This window comes from Dermacentor albipictus, chromosome 9 (assembly GCF_038994185.2).
Source record: "Dermacentor albipictus isolate Rhodes 1998 colony chromosome 9, USDA_Dalb.pri_finalv2, whole genome shotgun sequence".
In the NCBI taxonomy this organism is placed as follows: domain Eukaryota; kingdom Metazoa; phylum Arthropoda; class Arachnida; order Ixodida; family Ixodidae; genus Dermacentor; species Dermacentor albipictus.
The window spans coordinates 18957887-18985644 of NC_091829.1; the positions used below are offsets into that span (position 1 = coordinate 18957887).

At 47.6% G+C, this 27758-nt stretch overlaps 1 protein-coding gene across 5 annotated transcripts in view; it reads right to left on the minus strand.

Moving 5' to 3' along the window:
- The window catches only part of LOC139049761 (latrophilin Cirl-like), a 1359947-nt gene that overhangs the window by 554242 nt on the left and 777947 nt on the right, over positions 1-27758 (minus strand). For 2 of the 5 annotated variants that reach the window (XM_070525565.1, XM_070525563.1), the window contains exon 1: positions 19805-20676. The exons of 1 other annotated variant lie outside the window; for it this stretch is intronic. The gene's annotated coding sequence lies outside the window, so the exon portion shown is untranslated. Of the gene's footprint in view, positions 1-19804; positions 20678-27758 lie in introns of those variants that run through there. 2 more of the 5 variants (XM_070525567.1, XM_070525566.1) reach the window with 2 other exon arrangements.

A 27758-nucleotide genomic window follows, 5' to 3' on the forward strand; every position in this document is an offset into this window, starting at 1 on the left:
TTGCTGCCTGGATTATACCGCTAGGGCCTCTGTTGTTGGAAAGAAGAAAGCGTTCGTTCGTGCGTCCCAAATTAGCAGCAGCAGCGCTCGAGAGAAAGTAAGAAAAAAAAAGAACGTAACAGGCGGGAGCCCAGTTGCTGTGTTAGAGGGTTTCCTTCAGGCGTGGAGGTGTCAGTGGCACAGTCGGGTCGTAAGAAATAGTGGCGCCCTAAACCTCCACGTATGTGGTGCACGTTCCCGCGAAGAAAGTGCCCGAGTCGGACTGTATGCTCCGTAGGGGTGGGGGACAGTCGCATACCTCAAGAAAGACGAGCGTCTGGTGAACCATGACGTGAAATAAAGAGAAAGAATAAGAAAAAGAAGAAAGAGGAGTTTCCGCAGTTCTTGCGAGATACAGGTCGTGCGCCTTACGGAACCCGAGAACTCCAGACGACTTAGGTTCAAGTGACAGACGACGCACGCGAAACGCTCGTTTAGGCGTGGCAAGGAACAAGCGCTTTGTGCTCCCTCTGTTTCGTGTCTCGTCGGCCTTGCAGTTACCCGAAGTTTGCATGCTTGGAGAGTCGATGCTTGAATGATCGGGAACAAGACTGAAACAGCGTCGGAGGCCATAGGTGGGGTGGTTCAGTGAGCACTGGTTTTGTTTGAGCGAGGATGAACAGCGTCAACTGTGGTAGCCGTTGCTAATACGCCGGACGTTTCATTTAGACTTTTTTTTTTTTAGCTGAACAATTGTTGTTTCGGCCCGTTAACGGAGATATTTCGCGTTAGTCGGCTTTTAGGTTGCGTCCTGTCTAACGCACGAAGACGTCCTCCATGGCTGCTTTCGCGGTTCGTCGCTTTCAGCTACTGTGCCACGGTCATCCATTTCAGTCGTTCAGACGGACACTGTCTGTCGCATTGCGACCGCCTGGACGATCGGCCGTTGTCCGTGCAGACCACCCCCATCACTCGTCGGTCCGCAAGACTATGCGTGAACTCGCCGAGTCTCTCTCTCTCTCTCTTTCTCTCTCTCTCTCTCTCTCTCATCTTTGCATTTCGTTAATTTTCCTTTACGCCAGAATTTAGACGTTAACCAAGCGCATTTCTGGTCAACAGACCTGCGTTATATTTTTTTCTCCCCCTCCTCAGATAGTGAAATAGTGAAAGCTATGTCTTTGAAAAGTTTACGAGAACCGGTTGTCTATAACGTATTGTATGTAACAACACGGACAATTAGAAGGCAATCAGTGAAAGGTTTTTGCGATGACGTCATATACCACTCCTTAGAATTAGCGCGTAAAGGTGCTGTGATCAGCAATTATAATTTGGCGCCAGATTGCTGCGAGCTTCGACAGTGCGTTAAAGGTTGCCTTGTGAAGAACAGGGTTAAAAAAATAAATAAAAAAACAACTTTTATTTTTTTACGTTATTGTTCCCAGCGGCGAAGAATAAGAGTTTCGTTTCAGATTGCTTGCAGCAGCAGGTGTTCGGCGAAGTGTGTCACCCTCTGCTACGGTGTCATCTCTCGTCTATAAGATCAGCCAAGACGATATTTACTGGTAAAGGGCATCGCCTCCGATATCGGATGGCGCGCGCTGGAGAGACAGCGCTCGCCACACAATTTCGGAGGCCATGCAAAGGGCCTAGACTTTTCAACACATATTATTGGAGGGAAGTGTGGCGCTAGTGTCTAAGTGGACTGCAAGAAAAGCTGTTCAGCCGGCGAGGAAAACGACGGGGTCCTATTACCTAAATTTGCTTATACTTCGTCAGCCTGACTTCGAATCACCCTGTGGCTTTACATATTTATCAGATTCCATAAAAAAAAAACATTATTTTATAAATGCAACAATGAGAGATACGTGAAATTCGTTAAGCAGGCGTTCCCACGCAGTTACGTTCTCTAAACAATATGGCCGCCGTTCCAGCTAGTAGCACGCGCTGTTAAACCTGAGACACGCGTTTTCAAATCTCGGACGACATAAGGGCGGAAGGCGTCAAAAATGGTGTGAGCAGCCCACGCGGTGACGCCTCAATTACGATTCTAACACGACGTCTGTATGCGTGGTTAGGTCAAATTAGGGACGCGGGAAAAGCCTGCTTGCGAATTTTCCAAATCCTCTATTTTGCAATGAATATGGGTGGGCGCGGGCTGTTGCTGCCCACAGAAACTAAGATGGCTTTGAAATCGAAGCAAGAGAAACCGGTAAAGTGCAGTAAACAAAGCCACAAGAACGTCTGAGGCCAAAAACACGAAGATTAGAGAAACCAATTCACTAACCATCGTTTCCATGGTAACCGAATAATAGCTGCGTCAGAGTTCCGCCTATAGTAATTTTAGCTGAAAACTATATATGGCAAAATGATGCTATAGTATAAACGCCTGTCACACCAAGCGGTGGAATCTCGGCTCGAAATTCGCCTTCATTGTCCGACAACGGCGCTGCGACTAAGGCCACCACATGAAGGAGACACGAACTAGCGAGTGTACGACACAACCATGCCGCAGTCAGAGGTCGGGCGTAAGCTGCCTACGTCACCGGGGCCGGCGTGCCAAGAGCCGCGCGAACCGCCACCTCGACAAAGAGAAAGCCCTAACGGCGGATCGGGGCACCGAGCTTTTCGGAAACGCGGACAGCACTCGTAACAAAATATCGTCGACAGGAGCGGGAGGACTGCACGGAAGCAACATCAACAAGAACAAGAGAGAGAGAGAGAGAGAGAGAGAGAGAGACGAAAAACCCCCAATACCTTCCTCCAAAGCTCCTCCGCACTCTTTCCCGCTGGCCATAAGAACGTCAGCGCCGATCTCGCGGCACGACAATATTTCAGGGGTAGTCTAAACCCGGCCCGTGCGCATTCAGCATCTCCTTTCTTTCTCTCTCTCTCTTTCTTTTTTTTTCCTTTCGCGACAGTAAAGCACCGACTGTTTCTTGTTGCTCGCTTTGCGTAACGACAGAGAAGAGGCCACACATCTGTTGCTGTTGCTAGCGTAGATGTAGCGCGATTTGACATCCACTCCGTGTGTATTTCTCTTGTCTTTAGCGTTTCTTTTCGTACCAGTTTCGATGGCTTGATACTGTCTCAGTCTTGCCAGCTGCAGGATAAAAGTCCGGGCCGTTTGTACACGTCGCATAGCGGCACGTTGACCTAATGGAGTGTAAACGTCGCCGTGAAAACGTCCTTCGGGTTGGAGAGAGAAAAAAAGAACAATGGCTGGAGAGAGGGGATGGGGTCAATGGGGGGTTCGGGTGAGTTGAGGGAGTACTTAAAGAAAGAAAGAAAGAAAGAAAGAAAGAGCAACAGGCGGTGGCGTCGCTTTCTTTCGAACAAGGGCGATTATCGAGAGTTATGACAAATGGGGCGGCGACCGAAAACTGCCGCCGACGACCGCGCTCGAGTGGTTTGCGTGGGTGCCTGTGTGTGCGTGTGTGTGGGTGTTTGTATACGGCGGGGTGCGGATCGCGAAAGGGATTGGCGACCAGCGCAGTCAACAAGCGACGCGAGCGCTCACCAACAGATGCCCGCAGAGATCGGGGAAAGCGTTCGTCGACATATCTATGCACGTCGGTCTCAGACGCTGGCGATTCATGTGCATAAGACAAAACAAAAGAAAGGCCATTACGTCGCCTCAATTGCCACAGTTGAACGACTGTAATGAGGTGCAACATTACCAGAATTGGAGAAACCACGCCTTTCGTTACGCTGCCTCGGGCGTAGGCTAGCGTTGGAAACCGCATTTAGGACCATCGCGTGGACGGATATCGCACGCTGGTATCTGAATACGATAGTTTCTAGGATCGACTCGCTTGTCCTTTCATTCTTTTTTTCGTCGACGCCAACAACGAAAGCGGATGAGCGGTCTTCATGGTGCTGTCGCATTGGATGAGATTGGGGCGGGCGACTTAGAGGGATGTCTTAAGCGGCGTCCGAGACAGTCTTAACAAACCAATGACGACGGAACCGACTATACTATGTTCTCCTTGATCATTAACAATGAAACACCTTTTTTGATTCAACACCCGCTATAAGAGCCCGTTCACGGTGCTACTAACTGCAATACGACGCAGCTTACGAAGTATGCAGAAAGCCGCACTCCCAAAGTTCACCTGCTATATACTATAGACGATCCCCCGACATGTGTTCTTGTGATCGGCAACGTTTGTCTGAATTCCTGGCGATGCAATGTTTACGAAGTGTGCTTCATCGTCGTTCTACATGCGCAGTCAAAAGCAGCGAGTTGCGACCAGATAACTGTCTGCATTACGGGCCTTCGGGAGGCTTGGCTCACCGACGGGCTTGACGTCCGACGATGCGACCAAAATTCAATACCTGAAGCTTTTTTTAGTCGGTAAAATAAAAAATAAAATAAAAAAGAACGGTGTTCTGTGCATGAGTGAGATTTGGACAACCATACGACTTACGTGTTGCTCCATCGCCTTGCGCGCTAAAACGCTCGACACGCCCGTCGAGTGGAACCACGGGGCATTTGAGAACATACGGTTCTAATGGCCAGGCCACGAAAACAAATTTCGCGTCTACGGCAACATGACGCCACCTCTGTTTTAAACGAATATGGCCACACATTATTTCGCTTTCCGCCGGAAGTGTGCGCTTGTCACACAGGTGGCGCTAATGCCCATGAGCTACCGATCAATGAATCGCGAAGCTTTTTTTTTTTTGTTTCTACAGAAGCTTCATTGCCAGGTGTGTTTACTTTGCTAAATGTCCAGGCCGATATCGCGATAAGGCCACAACGATGCCGCATAGACGTTTGGTGGTGCTTGTAGATAACGGGTCTCGAACCCAGCTGCTATACCACTCACTACGCGACGCTGACGCAGTCTGGAGGCCGGAAGCGGCCCCGCCCAACCATTCTAGATACGCGCTATTCACGCTCTAACGCGGCGTTCAAATCTGGTCGGATGCAAATTGAGTTCTTTCTCCTGGCAAGTAAACGTAACGTTAAACACGACAACGACGGCGACGAAAGCGGTAATAGCTATCGTAAATATTGACCACTCGTGATGACGCTGTTCGAGTATATCATAAAGGAAGAAAGACGAAAAAAGAAAAGACAAAGAAGGAAAGGCAGAAGTGCTAACCAAGGCCGTGCCTGATTGGCTACTCTACACACTTAGAGGGAGATGATAGGTAAGAAACAGGAAAAAATATAACAGATAATAAAGAGCAGTAGCAGTCAGCACGCTCGCAGAGGAAAATTCACCGGCAGTCACAGGAGGTGGTTCAGTCCAGTCGCCCCAATAAATGCCCAATACGGCAATACGGGCCAATACGGCAATACGGTGATACGGCCCAATACGGCAATACCAATTCTAATAATGCCATTCGCAATGAGCAATCTAGCTTGCAGCATAAAAAGCGGGCAGCTAAGTTAGCCTTCCTGCAATACAGGTAAAAAAAGAAAGAAAGAAAGGTATTTCCGATACACACAACGATATTCTCCAGAAGGCTCATTCGAGAAGCACCAGAAGTTGGCACGCTGTTTCGGGTGATCTTGCGAGATCGCACATGGCCACGGCAGGTGATACGCGAGTATGCGCACAGTGAGCGCCAAAAGGGGGTCCAGACCCGCGGGTCAGGTCGAATCGAATCGACCCATTAAGCTATCGGGAAGTCAAAGCAGGTGGAGAGAGAGAGACAGAGAGAGAGAGAGAAATAACGCCGGTACATTTAACCCCGGTAAAGAGACTCTCAGGCATCGTACATTACAGTCGGCGCTGACGCACACAACTCTTCGTGCCGGACGAAGGCTGTACCGAATGTTCACGAATGCACTCCGTGCGTTTCTACACGTCGTAGAGTCAGGAGGTCACCATACTGATCTTTTTTTGTTTTTTGTTTTCAGGGCTTGGAATACGTATCGCGCCATCTCAGAGCTAACTGCTTTGTCTATAGGCTATAGGCTTTACTTTACCTTCCCTTAAAAAAAAATAATAATTTGACATTGCGTTGCGTTTCATGTGATCTTTTGTTGCAATGAATGTGATTTCTGTTGAAATGTAGCTGAATGTCACGTATGACATGCACGACGAATCGCAGAGTATAGCAACAGATGGAGCACCTCCATGTACTCCTTATTTGTCTAGCGTACGCATCTTTTTGTTTCCTTATATTTCATTTGTTTATTTATTTATTATTTTTATTTTTCCGGGCTCCCGTCGTTGATTAAGTACCAACCCCCCCCCCCCCCCCCAGCACTCCTTGAGGCGAAGCAAACTAAGCCTAAGAAAAAAAAAAAAGTGAGAGCGCTGCGCGCCCGTTCGCTGCCAAGTGTTGTACGCGCGAGAATACGGTACTATACGCGAGAGTCAGCCCGGTCAGAGAGCGCCGCTTTTCGCACCCGGTGGTGGCGCTGCGTTTATGCGGGACACTCCCGTCGACCCGCGCTTAATTTTTTTTCTTTAATTTCTTTTTTTTCCCCGTCCAACAATCCCCCCCCCCCCCCCCCCCCCCCCGTGCACTCTGACGATCGCGTGCGAACGCTCCATTTGGCCGCGTATGCGATCGAACCCCCAAACTTCTCCTCTAAGCTATAAGCCATCGCCGCCCGCTCTGCCTCCTCTCCCTTATCGCACTCTCCCAGCCTCTCCACAGCTTCCAACGCTGTAACGCTGTGTCGAGAGCGTTGGAAGCAAACGGCGATACACTACGTATGTAACCCCGACAAGTCGGCAGCCCCACAGCTGCCCCGTGCGACGTATACACAGTTTTATTATTATTATCTTTTTTTTTCTTTTTGTAGAGAACGGCGAACTTGTTCGTCTCGATATAATAGAAGCGGTCCGCGTTAGCGTCAGCTCCCGCAAATCGTTCCGATCGTTAGAGAAGATGCGTGGTAGTGATATCTACGACGCTAAGGGCTGTTAGATATGGAGCTGGTTCCTGCGATTACTTCGAGTTCCCCAGACCACATCGGATTGCAGCACAGCTAATTGAGGAATGCAAAAGCAGGAAAGCGCATTCCAGAGAAGCGGCCGAGCAAACAAGTTTGAGGCAACAAGTTTACGTGCCAACAAGTTTGTGCGCCGCCGGGGTTAGCAGGTGGGCATCCGACAATGAAGCAGGTGCACGAGCGCCCCCCGCTCCTTCTCCAGCCTACAAGTGGATTGCCAGTCTGCGTGGCAAGACCGCAGAGAGCCCCGACAGGTGTGCCACGCGACACGGGCGCCTACCATTGGCTGCAAGTGGCGTCATCGGAGTGGACTCTCCCATTGGTCAAACATGACGTGACTTGCAGTGCTCGAAGGGCTTATAAGAAGCCTTCCAGAGAGACCTGAGATTCCGGGACATGCCCTGATTCCCTGATTCACCTCTCTCGAAGTTCTTGCCGCGGGCCGCAGCGTCCGAGTTGCTGCCGGCCCGTAATGACTGTACGAATGTTACTTGTCGCTCACCTCCCTGTACCTCATGTAGAATAAATACTCCCAAGTTTTGGGTTTTTCATCCGCGAAGTCCCGTACTCCAACCCCTACATCTGGTGGCAGCGGTGGGATCGCCTCCGAATGCTTCAGCTGGTGGCAGCGCTACGAATCAACCTTCGTCGAGAGAGATCATAAAGAACCGGGAAGAGCGAAGAAGAGAGAGCCTTCGTCGAAAGAGGTCCGAAGAGACTGGGAGTATCGAAGAAGGAGCGAGCCTTCGACCCAGGGAGTCCGGAAGGAACCGGCAACAGCGGACGAACGAACCGGATGGCAGGGTGCTGCAACCGTAAGTGAGCGCGTGGTTTTTTTCCTTATGATTCGCCAGACTCAAAGGTTGTGTGTTCAATTTTGATAGTTCTGGGAATCGGGAGTTTGTTGCATTGTGTGTTTGCACAAATTAATTAAGGAAAACAGTTTTAACCACCTGTCGGGGCAGCTGCCATGGATCTTAGAAGGTTGACGAGGTTAGACTTGTTGTTGGTGTGCGACGATTTGGGAGTTGAGGCGGACGAACGGATGGAAACGCCAGCTATCATAAAGGCGATTAATGATAGTGGCAATGATCACAAAAGCATTGAGCTTGCTTGGGAAGTGATACAGGAGCCACGGGAGCGAGAGCGTCGTGTACGTTTGCGAGCGCGTCGTGAACTTAGGAGTGAGCTTAAGCGTGAAGAACGCGAGAATGAACGGAAGCAGGAGCTTCAAGAACTTACTCTTAGGTGTCAACGTCACGAACGTGAGAAGGCACGCGAACGTGAGAATCAACGTAAGCTTGAGCAAGAGGAAAAGTATGAGAGAGAGAAGGCAGCGCTGATCAAAGAGATACAATATTGTGATCAGTTATTGGCACAGAGACAACGGCTGTCTGAGAATTCTGTAGGAAGTACAGAGCAAGTGTCTAGCGGATTTTCGCCAGAAGCCGACGAAAAGAGTAGTGCCTGTGAGATTGACTGCCGATTAATAAGTGAAGGGAAAAGGCTAGCTGCTAACGATGCCTTAGTGGCAACAGAGGCCGTTAAAGGCCGTAGTGAGAGCGACGAGGTGCTGTGCCAACAGATGACTGTGGAGACAGCTAGGCCAGCTGCGAACAAATTGGCACAGTTACCGCGTGTGTGCGTCGCTGGTAAGGTTAGCGAGGTTGCTAGCGAGGAAAAGGGTACTGTTGACGCGACAGACGCGAGCACCCATGTAGAGCCAGATGTGCGTGCAGAAGTGAAGTGCGAGCTGAGCGGTGCAGTTGAGGGCTCAGGATGGCGAGCTCCGTAGTCCACGAGAGAAAAACTGCATTGTTCAGGGATCGGTGCGGCTCTCCGCCAGTCTAGATGGCCTAGATAGGGATGATTCATTTAATCATTCGGACTGTGCGCGTGAGACAGCGATCGATACCGACGGGCTGTGTGCCGATTCACAGCGTGCGCTGGGCAATGTAGTAGAGGGCAGTTCGCAAGAGTGCGAGTTGTCTTACTCGAGTAAAGCCTGCTGCATTGTGCCAGAGTCGGTTGAGCTGTCCGCCAGTCGAGGCAGAGAGAGAGTAGATGTAAATGTAAATCACTCAGACAATGCGGGTAAGAGGCCGATCCGGGCCGACGAAATGTGTACCGGCCAGCACGAGGCACGAGGCGACATGAAAACGAGTGCAAAGAGAAAGCGCCGTAAAAAGAAGCGCGGTAAAGACCGAGAGACGGTAAATAATGTAGCGCCGCCAAAAATGGCGAGAAACCCAAAAGGGCAGGGCGCAAGGAAAAAGATGCGGTCGTCAAGGACGATGTTGACGCATCCAAAACGTTCGAGCCACAGGTCAAAGGGGGACCGCGAAGAATGTTCTGCACGGACGCGGACAAAGGGCACGAGGCAGTTAAGCTCCTCGTCGTTCCGTAGTTCTTCTCATAGCTCAGCGTGCAGTTCGAAGAAACGCAAGGTGGCAGGACGAGACCAGGTGGGGAGTGGCGACGCGGTCAATCGAGTTCGTGTTGAAAGCGGGGCGCGGGGACGCAAATTGGCAGTAGACCGTAACGTCTTGGGGGAGCTGATAGTGAATCAGCCCTTTTGTTGTCTCTCGGCAGCCAGAGTAGCTTTCAGACCACGTCCACCCCGGGTTAGACTCAAAGTATGAGTCAGACGTAAGCGTTTGCAAATGGAGGCCAAGAGCCCTTCCGTAGAAGTAGGAAAACGTGTTGTTTTGTATTTTATTTTGAGCATCGGAAAGTTTTCGCGATTTGAGACTAGGCTTTCTTTCAAGGTGTAAGGTATGAGCTCTGCTTATGATTTGTTTGAGAAGCTCCGAGATTTGAAAGACGCGTTTTATGTAAACATGTAGTCTCGCGAGATGCTCATTAATAAGTAGATAGGCTTTTTTTTTGTGTGTGTGCGAGTAACCTGAAGGTCAAGGTTATCGTCGAAAGGCCTATGGTAACGCGCGTGTGTGTTATTTAACCTTCTTTCATTTTAAGCGTTTTTGAATTTTGTAAGGTTAAGCGCGTAGATTTGAGTGAGTGCATGGTTTGCACTGGGAAGCGTTCTTAGTTCCATTAGCGCATGTCCTGTGTGGACGGAAGGAAGCAGATTTATGAGTGGATTGCTCGTGTGTGTATAGGGCAGCCGTATTCTGACTTCTCTGATAAGTATGCGTGGAACGAGTTATTAAGAGACGCATCATTTTAAGGGTTCTGCGGAGTGTGTAAGTCCCGCAAGTTTAATTGTTCGTTTATGTCACGTGTCCTGTAGGACTTTCAGGAAAGAAACGTGAGTAAGCGTGAATGAAAAGTTTGCCTACAACGCAAGTACGCGTTTTGTTTAGTGACCACAAGGCTAGTGCGCTTGTGATTACGTACTTGTGAGGTTGACCAGATTGTTCAGTGGCACCATTACGTGCGATAAGTACGCCACTGCGATAGATTGGAAACATGCTGTTCGTGTGGTTAGGCCACTTAAGTTATGTTCGGCTGTTTTCATTTTGTTGTTTGCATCGTCAACGACCCTTTTGTTTTGCAACAACAATAGTACTCTGGTCTTGTCGGCAATCGAGGAGAAATGGATAGCTGTTTGGAAGGGTGGTTGGAACTGTTGTCAAAATTGGGGAACTAAGAGATCAGGGTTCATTTTGACGCAGTAATAGCCTGGCGAGTCAGGGGCGAAGAGCCTGCGCTTACACGTGGGGCAGCGCTGTGTTGTTTTGTTTGTTTGACGTTTGTTCTCCAGGGCCCAGGATCCCGAGGGTTGTCAAACGAGGCTCGACCCCAGTACCCTGCAGCTCCTTTCAGCGTTCCTCATGGCCAGCGAATTGAGTTCACCGGCCATTCAGAACAATCGGGGCGAGGACGAGCTGTTAGATATGGAGCTGGTTCCTGCGATTACTTCGAGTTCCCCAGACCACATCGGATTGCAGCACAGCTAATTGAGGAATGCAAAAGCAGGAAAGCGCATTCCAGAGAAGCGGCCGAGCAAACAAGTTTGAGGCAACAAGTTTACGTGCCAACAAGTTTGTGCGCCGCCGGGGTTAGCAGGTGGGCATCCGACAATGAAGCAGGTGCACGAGCGCCCCCCGCTCCTTCTCCAGCCTACAAGTGGATTGCCAGTCTGCGTGGCAAGACCGCAGAGAGCCCCGACAGGTGTGCCACGCGACACGGGCGCCTACCATTGGCTGCAAGTGGCGTCATCGGAGTGGACTCTCCCATTGGTCAAACATGACGTGACTTGCAGTGCTCGAAGGGCTTATAAGAAGCCTTCCAGAGAGACCTGAGATTCCGGGACATGCCCTGATTCCCTGATTCACCTCTCTCGAAGTTCTTGCCGCGGGCCGCAGCGTCCGAGTTGCTGCCGGCCCGTAATGACTGTACGAATGTTACTTGTCGCTCACCTCCCTGTACCTCATGTAGAATAAATACTCCCAAGTTTTGGGTTTTTCATCCGCGAAGTCCCGTACTCCAACCCCTACAGGGCTCGTTGCCTTTAATTGCTTATTTCCTGCGGGCTCTTTTGTTGTTGCCTGTATTTTTCGCTGACATTTGCGTGGCGTTTAACCGCCACTAGCAATGCCTGTTTGCACTCTAGTCGGGCTCAATAGAAGTAGATCGAGTGAGATTATTATTTTTTTTTGTAGCTGGCGAAAATAGCGGCTACTATAACCGCGGTAAGGGCGAAGGTTTATTTCAGATTTCTCGTGTTTTATCGTTTTATTATTCTCGATAGATAGATACTGGCTTGCGCCTTGTACTCCACGTTGTTCTTCTGGGTCCGAAGTAAACTTGTAATTAACGATACATTGCTTTAATAACTAAGCAGTTTATTTGTCTAGAGATAATGCAATGTCCGCATTGAGCAGTATGCTGTACCAACTAGCACGGTTTGCAATGGGAACAATTTAATCTTCACTCTAAAAACAATTGAACCTTTTGAGATGTATATTTGTCCCGCAGCAATTTTCGTCATTTGTCTCGCTTGCATTTACTTTCTTGAAAAAGCGGCGCTCGCTACTTTCCTGTCGAGAACGCTATGCTACGCTGACAACGCGGATGCCACTCGTGACCTGGTATAGCACCGGGCTCGCAGCGTTAAGGAAAGGAAGTACGGGCAAGACAAATGTCGATTATTGTTGTGGGACAAGATAGGGCCCCGAAGGGTGCCAATTTTTTGAAAGACTCCTCTTGAAGAAGCCGGCGACACAGTAGTTGACAAAACGATTTCTCTGCGAAGTCAAGCGATAAAGTCAGTCCAGAGCAGACTGAAAATCCATGACGTCAGCGCGATCTGGGGCGGCAACTTCAAGGTGACGTCACCACCCGTATTTGGTTTTAGTGTCTATATCTACTTCTCAAGCTACCTTTGACGAAGCGCAACTCACAAAATTAAGCTCAACGTATTAATCATGTTTGGCGTCCCTTTGAAGAACCACAGTTTGCCGATATGAATGACAAGTTCTGCCTTACAGCGTTTGACTGCCAAATGAGAGAGAGAGAGAGAGAGAGAGAGAGAGAGAGAGAGAGAGAGAGAGAGAGAGAGAGACTATCGCAGTGCTGCATCCTTCATAGAAGTTCGCTAGCTTAACGAAAGCACCTGTTCATTTCGTCTCTCATAACGTTTTCTATGTCGTTACGCATGGCAACAGTAAGTAAAGAACAGATACAAATGAGAGAATGGCAGAGAGGTTAACCAGAGTTAAAGCCTACGGTTTTCTACCCTGCACTAGGGGAAGCGAAAGGGAAAGTAAAGACGGAAAGAAGAGTGAAAAAATAAAGAAAAAGGAGTAGATAATTAGAGTCTTTCTAATAGGCCACTAAAGAACAACCAACACACAAAGTGTCCAGCTCAAAGCAGTCGTCACGCGCCCAGTTCAAACTTCTACAGGCGCAACATGTCCCCGCGCTTTGTCAGCGAATAGGTTTCAAACCCGCATCGACACAGTTGCAATGTACAACCGTCATGCATCGTTCGACCACGAAACGCGACAGAAAGAAGTTAGCAGCTCCTCGCACAACAAGCACGACCCCGCGGACGTCCATACTACACGCTGTATGGCCGCATTCGTTTGTGCACGTTCGATCTTTCGGAAACAGTATAACAAACCGGTCGAGCATGACGAAACGAGGTTATAGATCGACAAGCGACGAAAGTGCTCCAGCACAATCTATCAAGGGGCCCGTCACGACAACGCGCTCGAACTAGCCGAGAAATGAACGGGTCGTGCCGCACGACGTCGCCCTGAGACTGCTCGGTTATTCATCATGCGACAAAGAGTAACTGCTTTAGGTAAAGTGAATGTATAAGGGGGGGGGGGGGGGGGGTCATTCGATTCTGCTGTTGCAACCACGGCGATAGAACGACGGAGAGCGACCTCAGCGAGTTAACGGTTGCAGAGTGTATGTTCAATACAGCGTGGCTTTTAATGTACAAACTGTATGTCTATGGACTTGAAGTGCTTCATTTTTGGGGGCTATTATATATATATATATATATATATATATATATATATATATATATATATATATATATATATATATATATATATATATATGTTTTTTGAAATTGGGGGGTGGTAATCGGGATTTACTTTCTAAGAAAAAAAAAGGGGGACCAATCGATGGTTTTGTCGTCTCGCAGCTCGAAGTTGGAGAATTTCGTCGTAACTTTCACGAACGATTGGCTAATTGGCTAAGGCGACGTGGACGTGAAGTCCCTTATAGTAACGAGTAATGACTAAGTGAGCTGCTCGGAAATAATGTGACGAACTTTGCTATGCAAATTTTCGTTGGGAGCCGTTATTTACGTAAGGAGCCAAACAAACAAACAAACAAACAAACAAACAAACAAACAAACAAACAAACAAACAAACAAACAAACAGATGTCTTCGGCGATCCCATATCTACTCAGTTCTCTGCCTTTTCTTTAACAAAATGAAATAAAGGAAAGCACCCATGTCAGACAAGCGCGTGCTTCCCAGGAGGCGCGACACCATTTTCTCTCCTTGCGAGCCCTTGTCGGCGTACACTATCATAATGACCGTTTCCGTGCCTACTTTAGACCTGTCGGGCCTTTTGCCATAATCTCTCGTCTTGTTTTACTACTTGGCGCAATACGGTCTCGCAGCAAACGTAATTGAATAACTGCCACCGCAGTCTATCACCCTTCTTTGAACGTAAAATATAATAGTTGGGCAAGCATCCTCGTAACGTGGCAACCATAGCGTTCACAACGCACACGAACGTCAGCAAAACACAAAGGTCAGCAAGTTCTGAGAACACTTGTTGCTCCACGCAGTGACACAGATTAATAATAATAATAATAATAATAATAATAATAATAATAATAATAATAATAATAATAATAATAATAATAATAATTTAGTAGTAGTAGTACTATTTTCGTAACCGACGCTGGGCTGACGGCAATAAAATTGCATGTTTGAAAGGAACTTTTGCAATATACTCTCTGTCGTATCATAATAAACGTCTTACAGCGAAATATCCGAAAATGAACTTTCCAATAACAAATGAATACTGGTGAGCGAAATTCTAAGACGGGACAGGAGATAGAGACAGAAGCACAGGACAAACGCTCTATCTTCTGTCCCGCCTTAGAATTGCGCTTACCGGTATTCAGTTGTGAAGCATGAACCAACTAACCCAGCAACAAATTTTGTTAAACTTTTGAACGAATGGTTTACCACTGTGAAGAAAGTTACCTCCACTCTCAGTTTAAATCGTAAAAGTAGCCCCGTACGAAAAGCAACTGCTCTAGGACTGGCACAAAAACGCTTGTCCCATGTAAATATTTCAGCGATCTTGTCTGTTATTCAGTACTCGCAAATGCAAACCACTCTATGCCTGCTCGCTGACCTGCTGCTAAAACCATCTTACAGCCACACAAGTAAATGCAGACGTTCGCCAACTACATCGCCATCTAGCCAAGAACAACGGGGGTCGATATAAACATAAAGGTTTCAAAAATAGGTCAATCTAAGTACGTTACTCGACAAACGATCAAGCTACTTGTCTTTACAAACGAAGTAGGGAAAAGGTCCAATAAAATAAAATATAGATATAAAAAAACCGAAATAATGACCGACAGCGTGCTGCCGTGGTGACCAAGTAGGCGATCTATTACGCGACAACGAAGGCGCGCTACGCTCGGAAAAGGTGCGAGAGGGTCATTCGATGTCGTAACCGGCGCGACGAAAGGAAGTGCGATGACCCGGGCGATTTTCAGGGTCGTTGAGTGAAGGGTACGTCCATAACGTACCGCGTCGCAGGCCCTTTTTAATTCCTCCATCTATATTTGCATAAGTCGGAAACAACCATTAACGTTTCCCCCCCTCTCTGTGCACTTTCCCTCTGGCAAGACAACAGTCGTCGACTCCTCTGAAATACGACAACCAACGTGGCGAACTAGAGGTCCTAAACGGCGAGGTCTTTGCAGCTGGCGCCATCTATGGGGAGAACTCTGAACTCCGTCGATATTGTTCACTTTTCTGTGTCGTTCTTTTTTTTTCTCTCCCTTTTCCGGCATTTTTAAGAAGTTTGCGCACTCACGCGTCGTCAATGTCTATTAGGTTAGAAAAACAATGCGGTAAACACAAATTATTGCCAACTAGCTACACGTACGAATGAGGCATTGGTTTTAACAAAATTCGCAAGCATCAACGTCCTTTTCTCAGCACCTGCGAGATAATTTCTCTGACAAGAATCACATGAGTACTTATTTAAACTTACTTTAAGGAAATTACTTTCAGAACAACGCCTGCCATTTTGTCCTCTCAAGATTGTCTAGAAATGTCGCTCTCTCGAAGTGGACGAAAAAAAAAAAGAAAAGAAAAGAAATGTTAATGAAAAATATACGTTACTTTTAGATACCACAACACTGGCGCAAGCAGCACCAAGAAAGGTCCACACACAGATTATCATTAGAACTAAATATGACTTTGTCAAAATAAATTTCAGGCCTTAACGCCCTGAAACTGCACGGTTATGAAGAACGCCGTAGTCTCCCCGATTCATTTCGACCATGGGAGGTTCCTTAACGTTTTGCTGAAATCACAGTACGAGAGCGTTCTTAGATTCCGCCCTTCATCGGAATGCGGTAATGCAACCTACGATCTCACGTTCAAATGTAGGAAAGAGACATACAACTGAGAGATCGCCGTGGGTGTATGTTTAGATACAGCGAAATACATGCCAGTTTAATTGTAACGATCGAACGTCATTTCTGCCTGCTGTATGAGACTGGCAACCCAGGGTGTCTACGCATAGAAAAGGAAGAGCTGAAACCCAGATACATTATAAAACCGCTAAACCGGTTTTTCTTGACCAAATCTGTTCTATGTAAAAGAGAAAACTAAATTATACTAACTGCGCAAGCAGAAATTTAACTCAGGGCCACACTTACTTTATAGAAATTGTAAAAAACGTTGGTCAGCTTCAAAAAGAAGAAGAAGAAGAAGAAGAAAAGAAACAACTGAAGCAAGGAGTTTATAAATCTCTAACTCGGCTCCAAAAAGAGATATCGAAATTCTGTAAAACTGTATCCAAACGGACAAACTTGATACATGAATTCACAGTTTATGTGGAAACCTACCAAAGGTTAGAGGGTTTCGCGAAATTCCTACTGGCAATTTAGCGGTATATATTTCGCAATTTGTTCTACACATCAATTTTCTACGATTTACGTGCGTCGATGTGTGCAGTTTACATAATTTTTCTACATCAATTTTCATTCCCGAGTCACAAAGTTTCAAACTTGATGCTTCATTTGCAATTACTTTTGTTCAATTTCAAGCATTATTTTTAAAAGAAAGCATGGCCAGGCGTCAAGCATGGCGTAGGTGACGTCTAGTGAAACTATTTGACCGTTCCCAGAGAACTCCCGAAGTCACGATCAAAACTAATAGTAAAATAAAAATAAAACAAATGAAATTCTGTGGCTTTGAGCACAAAAGCACGGAACTCCGCGACAAGCTGCAGTTCTTTAACGTGCATCTAAACAGAAGCACACAAGCGTTTTTTGCATTTCGCCCCCATCGGAATGCGGCCGTGGCGGCCGGAATTGAACCCTCGACCTCCAGCAGCTCAAAGTCATAGCCACTGTGATAACGAGGCGAGTAACAGGTAGAGCTTAGGCTCGACCTTAGGCCTTAGGCCTAGGCTCGGTGCAAACTACGATTACCTTACTGTAATACGTTTGAAGCTCGAAATGCTTTTGTGAGACAACGACTGGACCGATCTGAATATAATTTCGTGCATTTGAGATAGATAGATAGATAGATAGATAGATAGATAGATAGATAGATAGATAGATAGATAGATAGATAGAGAAAGAGAGAGAGGGAGGGAGGGAGGGAGGGAGGGAGGGAGGGAGGGAGGGAGGGAGGGAGATGAATGAGTGCTACTGACTTTAGAAAGCAGACTCCTGATTCAGGGCCTAGAATTTTTTGACAAAATATCGCCGAAAGTCCGTAAGCTTAAAAAAAGGGGGGGGGGGGAATAGAACGCAAAAGTTTCCAAATCCGTGCCTCTCCACCAAATGCAGATATCATGCTTATGTATACTACATCCGTTAGAACATCTAAGGCAGACTAATTTGATATGTGAATTGACACTTTACGTGTAGATGTTTCAACGTTTACAAGGGTCCCGCGTAAGTCTTACTCGCAAATTAGTGGCGTATTTCAGCACGGTGTATGCGATGCACCAGTTTCGTCAGCTTTAGATCTACTATTAGGTGTAAATTACAAAATGGGTATCATTTTTCATTGCCGAGTGTCCACTTGATATTTCAGATTACTTTTTTTTAATTAATTTTGCGATTACCCACTTTTGTTAAAAGAACAAATGAAAAATAAAAAAAGGAGCGACAGCATACAACGAAAAATCCTTTTAAATTCACTAGATTCGTTATTTGCTCTTTTAAATGCAACTTCCTCATCAAAGTCGGCGAAGTGGTTGCTCAGAATAAAAAACGATGTCTCCCTTGCATTTAGACAGGATCGCCCGGGCTAAAACTCCGATCTAATGTCGACATTTGTTTGGCTACTTGAACCAACTGAGTAATCATCACACTGATTCGAACCATTCTGGCGTAACCACACCCACAACAGCTTCCACCACATTTCCAATGCGGTAACGCTGAACGTCTCCGGGTGCCGATACCGAATACTCATGCACCACGAAACTAGAGACCGGCATACATAGTCTATTCGTCTTTTGGAACGGTTCGTAAGCCACCGCGTTTTCGCCGCGGGCACACTTGATAATTGCGAGTATTCGCAGTGATCATTGTGTCGGCCAGATGCAGTACAAACGAATAAGCGGACCAATGAGTTCGCTAATAGGACTCGGGTGAACTCATCTTCTTGCAATGGTTGCGTTTTGCGACTCATTTCAGTTTCAGTTTTCAGCACGACAACTTAAGGTGCTCCAAAACTAGCGTCCTGCCAGCTGATACAAATTTCGTGAACACGCAGGTGGCGTTAAAATGTTCGAGCGACGCGGTTATGCACGCTTAGCGAGGCGTTTCCTGGGGAAACTGTGTTGAGCTTGGCCATGTGATGTGAAGCCTGGGAATGGGTGCTAAGAAAAAAGAAAAGCGTTCTTCGCAAAGGCAAACGAATGATTCGCTTAAACCGATCCCCACAGCGTCCGGAATCAACAACTATTCCTTTTCCTTTTTTTTTTTTGTACGCCGGCCGATAACGCGCTGTCACACACCGATGACAGTGCACGTTAGGTGATCACCTCCGCGTTTCGCCACGTCGGCACGGTCCAGCGGGGATTCCCATTCATCATTCTGGAGAGGCAGACTTGTTACTCGCCACCTTTTCTATACGATGGCACTAACATTTAACGCTGCAATGGAGCTGAGAAAGAAGGGAAATATATGCACCGCTTGTCTCAAAGGCATCACGAAGAAAGCTATACCCATGCAAAGGCGTTGGCGGGATATTAACCGCATTGTAATGTATTGCCGAGACGGCACTTCAGCGAGTCCCCCCGTGGCACACATCACGAACGCGTTATCAAAAATGCTAAATTGTTTAAAGTAATCGCCTTTTCTTGCTTTGCGTGCTTCCGAGCATTTTAGGAGAGAGCTATCTTTCGAAGCAAAAAAAAAAAAATCTATATAGGCTGATTATTCGCAATGGGGTTGATTACACAAAGAATAAAAAGGGAAAAGACCATAATTTTGTACCAAGCGCACTAAGCCTTCACCTTAATTACCGCGGCAACTAGGTCAACCAGCTCTTCAAGTGTGCTTTCTTGGCGCAATAAAAGAAGTGACCGTTTAAGAACAATGCCCCATTACGGCTTGAGAGGGAGGTAGCCAGTTGTACGGCTAGATATTATCCAATTTATCTAACGAAGAAACGGCAATGAATCCGCGTGGGACAGCGCAATGTAGCGCGGGGTGTCAGGGACGCTGCAGGCGGGACGAGTCTGAATTCGTTAATTCAAATCACAACGCGGCGTGCATAGGAAGCAGAACGCGTATATGCAAATGAGGACGTTTCTTCCGTCGGTTTTCTTACCCGATGCTTAACCCCATTTTAAGTTGTAGCCGGAATTTATTCGTTGCAGAGAGCGAGGTGCTGGAGTACGCTAATTCTCGCCCGGCATCGAAGCAGATGTAAACGCGGCGCGTGTTCGTTGAACTAAACCTAACCATTTCTTGTAGCAACGTCCTGCATTAGTAATACACTAACCCAAGAAGACAACGTTAAATCCACAGCGTAGTTTCTTTGGGAGACAAAACATTCGTTTGGGCAAGTTCACATTTGCACTCTCGCCTCAACAAGAAAAAAAAAAAAAGCGCGAGCAGAGTTTTATGCGGCAACCAGCGCGCTGATCAGCTTATTCCATTCGAACGCATTGAATACGGACTGTAGACTCACCCAGTCTTTAACGGCAGGCCAAGGATTGTCTTTGTCGATCCGCAAGCACGTCTCCGGAACACGTGTTCGCACTTAATTCCGCCCGAGTCTTGGACGTAGAAACAACACACTTCCGAAGATCGCGAAAGAACTCGATCGGTGGAGGCCGCTCAATCACGCGGACAAGCACAGTCGACCGAAGAAGGCGGACAAACACAGGGAAGCGGTCTCACAGGCGGGAAGATAGAAGCACTTGACAAGTGATTTATCGAAAGAGTGCGACTCGATTATGAAAGGACCTCGTGGCTTGTTCCGCCGCGACGTCGTTACTCGGCAGTTGATAGGTTCGTTTTCATCAGCGAGCACGACTTTCCAAGAAGCACGTGGCGCGCACGCTTCTGGGCGTCGTCGTCTGTTGCGGAGCGAGGGATGCGGGCGGAGCAGATGCGCATGAAGAGCTCCGTTGTAGATGAGGAACGACGGTTCAGGTTTTCGACTGTTTCGCTTCAAATGAGGAACTCACACAGCAAGCAACACGTGTCACGGCGCAGCAGACGACAGCGACGGCCCAAACGGAACAGGTGGTGCTCCGTGGCCAGACGACCACGACAGTTCAGGCCGCCGTCTGCTCCCGCTTCGAACAGAAACTCACAGACCAGCAGAAGCGCGTGGCACGGCGCGGCAAACGACTACGACGGTCTCTATCGTCTGTTCTCGGGTCAGAAGGGCAAACACGTTTGACGCACGGCACAGCAGACGACGTCGGCGGCAGCGCCAATGAGTGTGTCACTGGGGCGCGGACTCCGGGTCGCGAGCGCGCGATTCGAACGCCCGTTCGGTACTCCGGGGCTCAGCTGATGCCAACATCGCCGGACACGGAGTGACGCTGCAGACGACGCCGGCGCTGACCGCTCGACGGCTCCGGCGCGCTCCCATTGGCCGCGCCGGCTTCGGCAAGGGTGCGACGCCTGGCGGTCGTCGCCAGAACCGGCTCGAGCGCCCGCGACGCCGAAGACGATGATGCTGGTTTGGAAGAGGAGAGCGGCACGTGATGAAAGTGCGGTTCGCGGCGCGCGAGGCCAGTAAGCGGAGCGGCAGTGACTGTCTCGCGGAGCTCGGTTGCGCGGAGTCGACGTTTGCGAATGAACACAGCTGCCCGATCGCCACTGTTGTTAATTACTGAGTCACTGCCGTCGTAAGCTGCGCTGTTGCGCTGACTTTGGGCCCATATTCGCGAAACGTTTGTTACTTAGGAGAGTTACCTAATTTCCTAGGATTACGGCTCCCGTCAGCGATGATAGAGATATGATGCGATTGATGGCGCCATAGGTGTGGATGTTGTCTGCCCTGGGCAGACATTGTGAACACCTTGCCGGTAAAGAAAGATAGCATTAGATTTCAGATGAATCAAGTTGCGGGAACGGGTTCGCATTTATGAGAAAATAAATGGGAATCTGTGACGTAAAAATAATCTTGCGGCACCGAGTTTTACATGCAATGGTGAAGAAAACAGGTAGTTTATGCTCTATTTTTGCCAGTAATTATCAGTGTTCATCCGCTGAATAAAGGAAATGAAATTAGCTATGTAAGGTTGTATGGCGCATTAGCAAATGATTATATTATATGCACACCACAAGGTAACATTTCACAGCTATGTACTCGAAGTAGCAAAATTTATTAATGCACATAAGATACTCTAAAACTCAGAAATATAGTCGAACAGACAACTGAACGTTTTCCGATAAATTAATAGAAGGGTGAAGTGAAATTAGACATTATAAAATTTTAATTGTAGGAAATCACTATAACTATAAAATGATTTTGTGTTGCTTCTAAGTGTATCAATAAAATCGTTTTTAATGCATCTTTACCAACATCAAGAAAGTACAAATAGATATACTATTCGACTGGACAACTATTTAGAAAGCATAAGCAAGATAAATGTGTAGATTAACGTTTGTAGCAATGATCGCTTATGTTTTAGTATCACGGATCATGGAAAAAGGGAGTTTACCGAAAAGCAGCTGTGGGCAGAGATTATTTGGGGAGGAGGATAACGAGATCAGAGACACGAAGGTATTGGCAGTCAACATTGCGGCGTAGCTAAAGCGTTTCAATTCTGTCTTGATTGGTGCGAAAATTCCAGCGCGGTCTGAAATGAGTGAAGTGCGCGCATAAACCAAGGCGGCCCCTTGACACAAACATGCACCGAGATACGGGTCGACATGATAACCACACAAGTGCTATAATTTATTATAAGCTTCCTACACCCTATACGAAAGAGCACTTGCGTCTGCAAGTTCGTGAACATTCATCTGTTATAGAGTGCGTACACTGAGTTTCTTCTTTCTTATGTTGATTTCATCTTCCTATTGAGCACACAGTAGCCAGTAATCTTGCGCGACCATGGTTAAGCTCCCTGCATTTCCTTCTCCATATATCCCTCTCCTCTGAATGTACATACAACACTTCAAACATGCACATACATATTTATATACAGTCAAACCTCGTTATTAGGAAAGGATATCATGAAGTAACGGATATAACGAAGTCAAATTCCCCTTGAAATCCCCATAGATACTCGTATGCAGCACATGCAATAATGGATATAAGAAAGTATATCTGGCTCCCCTTCAGCTTTGTTATAACGAAGTTTCCCTTCAGAAAAACTCTACGACGAACTACAGGAGCCAGTCTCTACTTGCGTTCGGCGTTTGACAGGCCCCTATAATCGTTATCGCCATTGATCGAAATAGTACTACCTCAATAGGAAACTTTAGTCCTCGCACCTTCTTAAAAGACTGCTCTTGCGAAGTCCATAATCTCGAAATCTTCGTGCAGTTGCTTCACTGTCTCCAAGAAGTTACATCTGCACCACCCGAACGGCGCACAGTGTTGGCACGTGAACAGTGTGGGGCGCCACCGTAAACGTACACCCGCATTCGTTGCATAACTCGCGTGCATCTTGCTCTTTGAGAGACACCGTCCGCTCCCAGAGTGTCCCACAGTTGCAGCATTTATCTCCATGTTCGAAGAGCAGCGAGCCCATTTCGCAACGCCGTGGATTTTGTGTCCCGCATCTTGACCACTCTGCTCTCCACAAGTGATTGCTGAACCAGGCCTTTTCCAAGTGGCGCCAACGCACTATCTATCGAATTAACTCGTCCTTTATCACTTCGCAGCTTCTACAATGCGAGGATGAACTCTTGAACACCGGTTCAGAAATCCCGTCATTGCCTCTAAACTCGACAACGACGTAGTTCTTCATGGCCGCTCGCAAAACAGTTAAAGAAAAAATACAGCCGAGAGACTACAGCGCATGATGACATTGTTCCCGTTCGCATCAGCGAATCGGGTCTTACGGCCCCCAGGTTTTCACAAGTCACGCGTCTACTCGATAATAGCCTTTCTCTCAACTTGCACATTTATCAAGCGTAAAGAAGAAATATTACAAATACCTCTCTTTTTTTTCCCACCCCGGCGACGGTTGCATCGAGGTCGGCATAGTAGAACAGCACATCTTAGTCATGAGAGTGCAGCTCTATTTGACACAAACTTCAGATGCAGAAAATAGAAACATTTATCCAGCTTAAAGCGGTAAATTATTGTTTGAAATGTCCAATTTCATTACTTAGGTGAAAGGGGTTCAATACTAGAAGACAAACTGAAGGGCAAAAGATTTGATATGTTGAATTTCGCGTCACACACACACACACACACACACACACACACACACACACACACACACACACACACACATATATATATATATATATATATATATATATATATATATATATATATATATATATATATATATATACACAGTTCGTAGCATGATAAGCCAACAAACAGAGACACCAAGGACAACACAGGGGGCATTACTTGTACTTACTAGTTGAATTAAGGAAATGATAAATTAATGGAAGGGATGAAAAAACAACTTGCCGCATGTGGGGAACGACCCTACCTGTTCGCATTACGCGTGCGGTGCTCTACCAATTGAGCTACCGCGGCGCCCTTCTCCCATGCACTAGCGCGGTCGGGCGGGTCCGCATGAAACCACTTCGCCCGCACGCACGTCACTGAAGGGGCCCGCTCTCATTGGCCTCTGCCGTTCGCAGCTCGCTTCTTTCGTCTGCTGCTCCGCGTTCACTCTCTTTCATCTTTCGCTGTTGTGCGCGTTCGCTCGATTACGCCGCCGCCGCCGCCGCTCGCCGCAGAAACTGGCCATTAAGAGCTGCGCTCTAAAATGGCGTGGTGGTGTAGAACACGTGCGAAGCATTAAATGCCATGTGTCTAAGTTCCCTTTCTAGGGAACTTATATAACAGGCCTTTCGCGGAGAACATCTTGCTTGGGCCCGTGGCCCCGTGCGTCTGCTATGTGCAAGGCTACAAAGGCACTGGTGCGCTTCTTGAAACACACCAGCCTGTATGACCACCTGTGACTGACTCAGCGATGAAAGCTTGTAACAGCGCAAACTGTAGGACTTATCTCTTCCTTCGCTTCTTTCAATTCCATTTCCGCCTTCCACAGTGCAGGGTAACCTACCAGATTCAGCTTCGTTAACCTCCCTGCATTTCCCTTATGACTTTTTAACTCGACAGCGTTAAGGAGCTCGTGTCGCAGAAAAGCCGGTGTCGTCGGTGGCGTTGGCCGTGAGCGAAAGATCCCGCAAGGCAATTCAGAAATAAGAATAGTTTGCAAGATGGGCTGGGTGGAAATCGAACCAGGGCCTGCGGAGTGTGAGACGGAGACGCTATCACTCAAAGCGGTTCAAAGCGGGACAAAAGCGCCTCTAGTGAATGCGGTGTTGCCTTAGAAACGTGCCGTAGAAAGTCATACTGCGGTGTATATCGGTAATTATGAGCATGTGAATTACAGAAGTGGCCGTTAAACGAGTAGCCAAGTACGTTTCCGCTACATTTCTCCCTCCTCGCAATGTATGGCGCTGCCCTGACAGGTGGCGCGCCACTCGCCCGCTTCTCCCTTTCGTCTCGTTTGAGCGCATTGGGGGCGTGCGGAGAACAGTGCGAGGACGCCCCAATACCCTTGCGTTTAATAAGTTTTCTCGCTCTCCCCCCTTCCAACTTCCAGCGTGCGTCACTCGAACCCTTGTGTTTAGGCCACGCGGCTCCTCTTACCGCTCACAGCGCGATTCCTAGGTGCAGCGTCCGATGCGGGACAGCTCTGACGTGATCTGTGCGCCGTAGCGCGTCTGGTGGGAAAGCGTCCCCTGCGTTGTGTGCCGTGCTACTGGCGAGGAGTCATGCGTCTGCATGGTGCTCCTGGAAGAACAAATTAGAAAAGAGTTGTGCTGTGAACTTAGAAGTGTTGTATATGAAAACTATGTCTTTGCGTGACTCAAGAGCATGCCGAGCGAATGAGTGGGCGGTGCGAACGGGGTGCGATAACGCTATCGCGTTCCACTCTTGAAGGCGAAGCTTAAAAGGAAGATGAAACGGTTTTAAAATTCCATGAATTGCTGGGGTTGTGTAGAAGAGACCTATTAATTTACCGTTCTGAAATGTTTTTCTTCGTTTTGTTAATATAAGGGCGGAAATTGCTTTCTAAGTCCCCCCCGCGGACACGCCCCCGTCGCTTCCCGGAGTGCCGGGTGAGGAGGCAGTCGGAGGAGAGAACCGGCGAGAGTGACGTCATTCCCGGGGATAGTGCCGGCGGACCGGCGTGCTGGCATGTGCTGGCGTGTTTCCTTCCGTCCTGCGCTTTACTAAAAGACGCTACGAGAGATCTGCCGCCGCTGACGTTTGCTTTCTTTTGCGATTTTCGTTAACTGTGCTTCCTTTCTGTGCTGCGTGAGTGCCTAGAGCCAAGGGCGCCCAACATGCCCTCGTTCTGTGCTGCTAGCATTCGGCTGTGGGAACACAGGCGGGCGAGACGATGTGGTGTTTCACATGTTCCCGAAGGACAAGAAGCTTGCAGCGCAGTGGGTCCGTGCGGTGAGGAGAGAGAATTTCGTGCCGACGAAATCAACTGTTCTGTGCTCGGACCATTTACGCGACAGTGATTATCATCGGAGCTTGACAACGATGAGGGAAATCGGTATTCCAATTCCGGTGTTCAGATGCCCACATTGATGCACTCGAGAAATGCGAGCATTTGCAGCCATGAACATCTGGTAACACAGTTTCAGCGTAGCCGGATAGCTTTACGACCAATACGGAAACGCGTTGTTGTTAGCGTTGCTAGGCTTGCCTAGCGACATTCGAAGTACGATTGCAGTTACCGTAAAGTTACCGTGTTTACCACACGGTGGTGCTAAAGCTGCCTAATATCTGTTTGTCAACACTAGCATGCAGCACGCATGCCGATTCTTGATCGAGCCCCAATCGCAAAGTCGTCGAACCATATTCTGAATATCGCATATATAATCCGCTTGGCTATGTCGATCTGGATTTGTATGATAAGCAACTTCGATGACTGCGCCTGGCAGCACTGTATGTGCGGGCTTTGAAACGCGGCACTTATGTTCGCGATGGTGTATCAACACGGAAAAAACAACCGAACTTTAGAGAAGCAGCGGCAAGGTGCTTGACATCGTGGAATTGCACCCGTGTTTACAATCTAATGAGAAGTTATTGCTTCGGCATTCTTACAGCAGCAAGTTCCCAGTGATACTTTAGCGCGTTTTTTCTGCTGTCATTGCAACGTGCAGCTACATGAAAAAACATACACACCAGCTAATATTTGCAATGCGCGAGAAGGTGCACACATCGTTCTCGCTGTTCCCACACTCAACATCGTCGTTGCCGCCTTCGTTTTCTGTATCAGATGTCGGTTCGAACATGCAAGGCGAAAATAGAAGCTGCCCGAGAGAGTGAGAACCTTCCATAATGCTCACAACTCATCTGTGAAGCCAGACCATGCCAGACCAGAACAGTGTGCTACGCTGAAACGGCGGCGCCGACCGGTTATCCCCGTGAATGACGTCACAGCAGTCCCGACTAATCACCGGCAACAGCGGCGTTCGCGCGATGCCCTGAGGTGCTGGTGCGCATTTTCTTGCAACAAACAGCCGCTTGCATTTGTTTCCGCCCTTTAAAACTTGATATTCGTGTTCAATGAACTATAAACTGCAAAATGCTGCAGGGAACTCATTTTTTTTTTCTAAAAGTGTTTCAGCGTCCCTTTAGGCGTCCTCCATTTTTTTCTTTCTCTTTCCATGTAACAAAGATCTTTCTTTCCATATAACAAACATATACTAAAATATTCTTGTGAAACAGGAAATGCTATTTGATTTTTGGGAGTTCCAAGCTTGTTGCACCCCCTCAGATATTTTCAATGACAATATCTTTATGCGAACCTGAGCAACAACGATGGTTTGAAATAAAAGTTAACCGGGGCTGAGTAGATGTTCGTTCGTTGTTACTAATATGTTTTTTATTGAGGCTTAGAATTTTGTACTTAAAAATTATGGGGTTTTACGTGCCAAAACCACTTCCTGATTATGAGGCACGCCATATACGAGGATGACTGCGGAAATTACGACCACCTGGGGTTCTTTAACCTGCACCTAAATCTAAGCACACGGGCGTTTTCGCATTTCGCCTCCAGCGAAATGCGGCCGCCGTGGCCATGATTCGATCCCGCGACCTCTTGCTTAGCAGCCCAACACCATAGCCACTGAGCAACCACGGCGGTTCGTTGTTCCTTTCTGAGCTTTGCCTTGTTGTGCCATAGTTTCATCCATGCTTTTGACCACAATTGAGCGCAAGTGTTGTTTATATAGGCTCAGTATTGAATGAAACAAGTTTTAATCCTTAGCAACAAACACACTGTAGTATACGGCTCCTAATGAGCTGTTTCAGATCATTTTTATTTTTGTCACTCTTTTCGGGCTTTTTATATGTAACCCGTTGCGAGGACTCGAGCCTCACCTGCAAGTTCGCACAAGCGAACGCTGTTGGCGAGCAGTGAAGCATGGACGGAACATGAGTGATAACTTGACCGAAC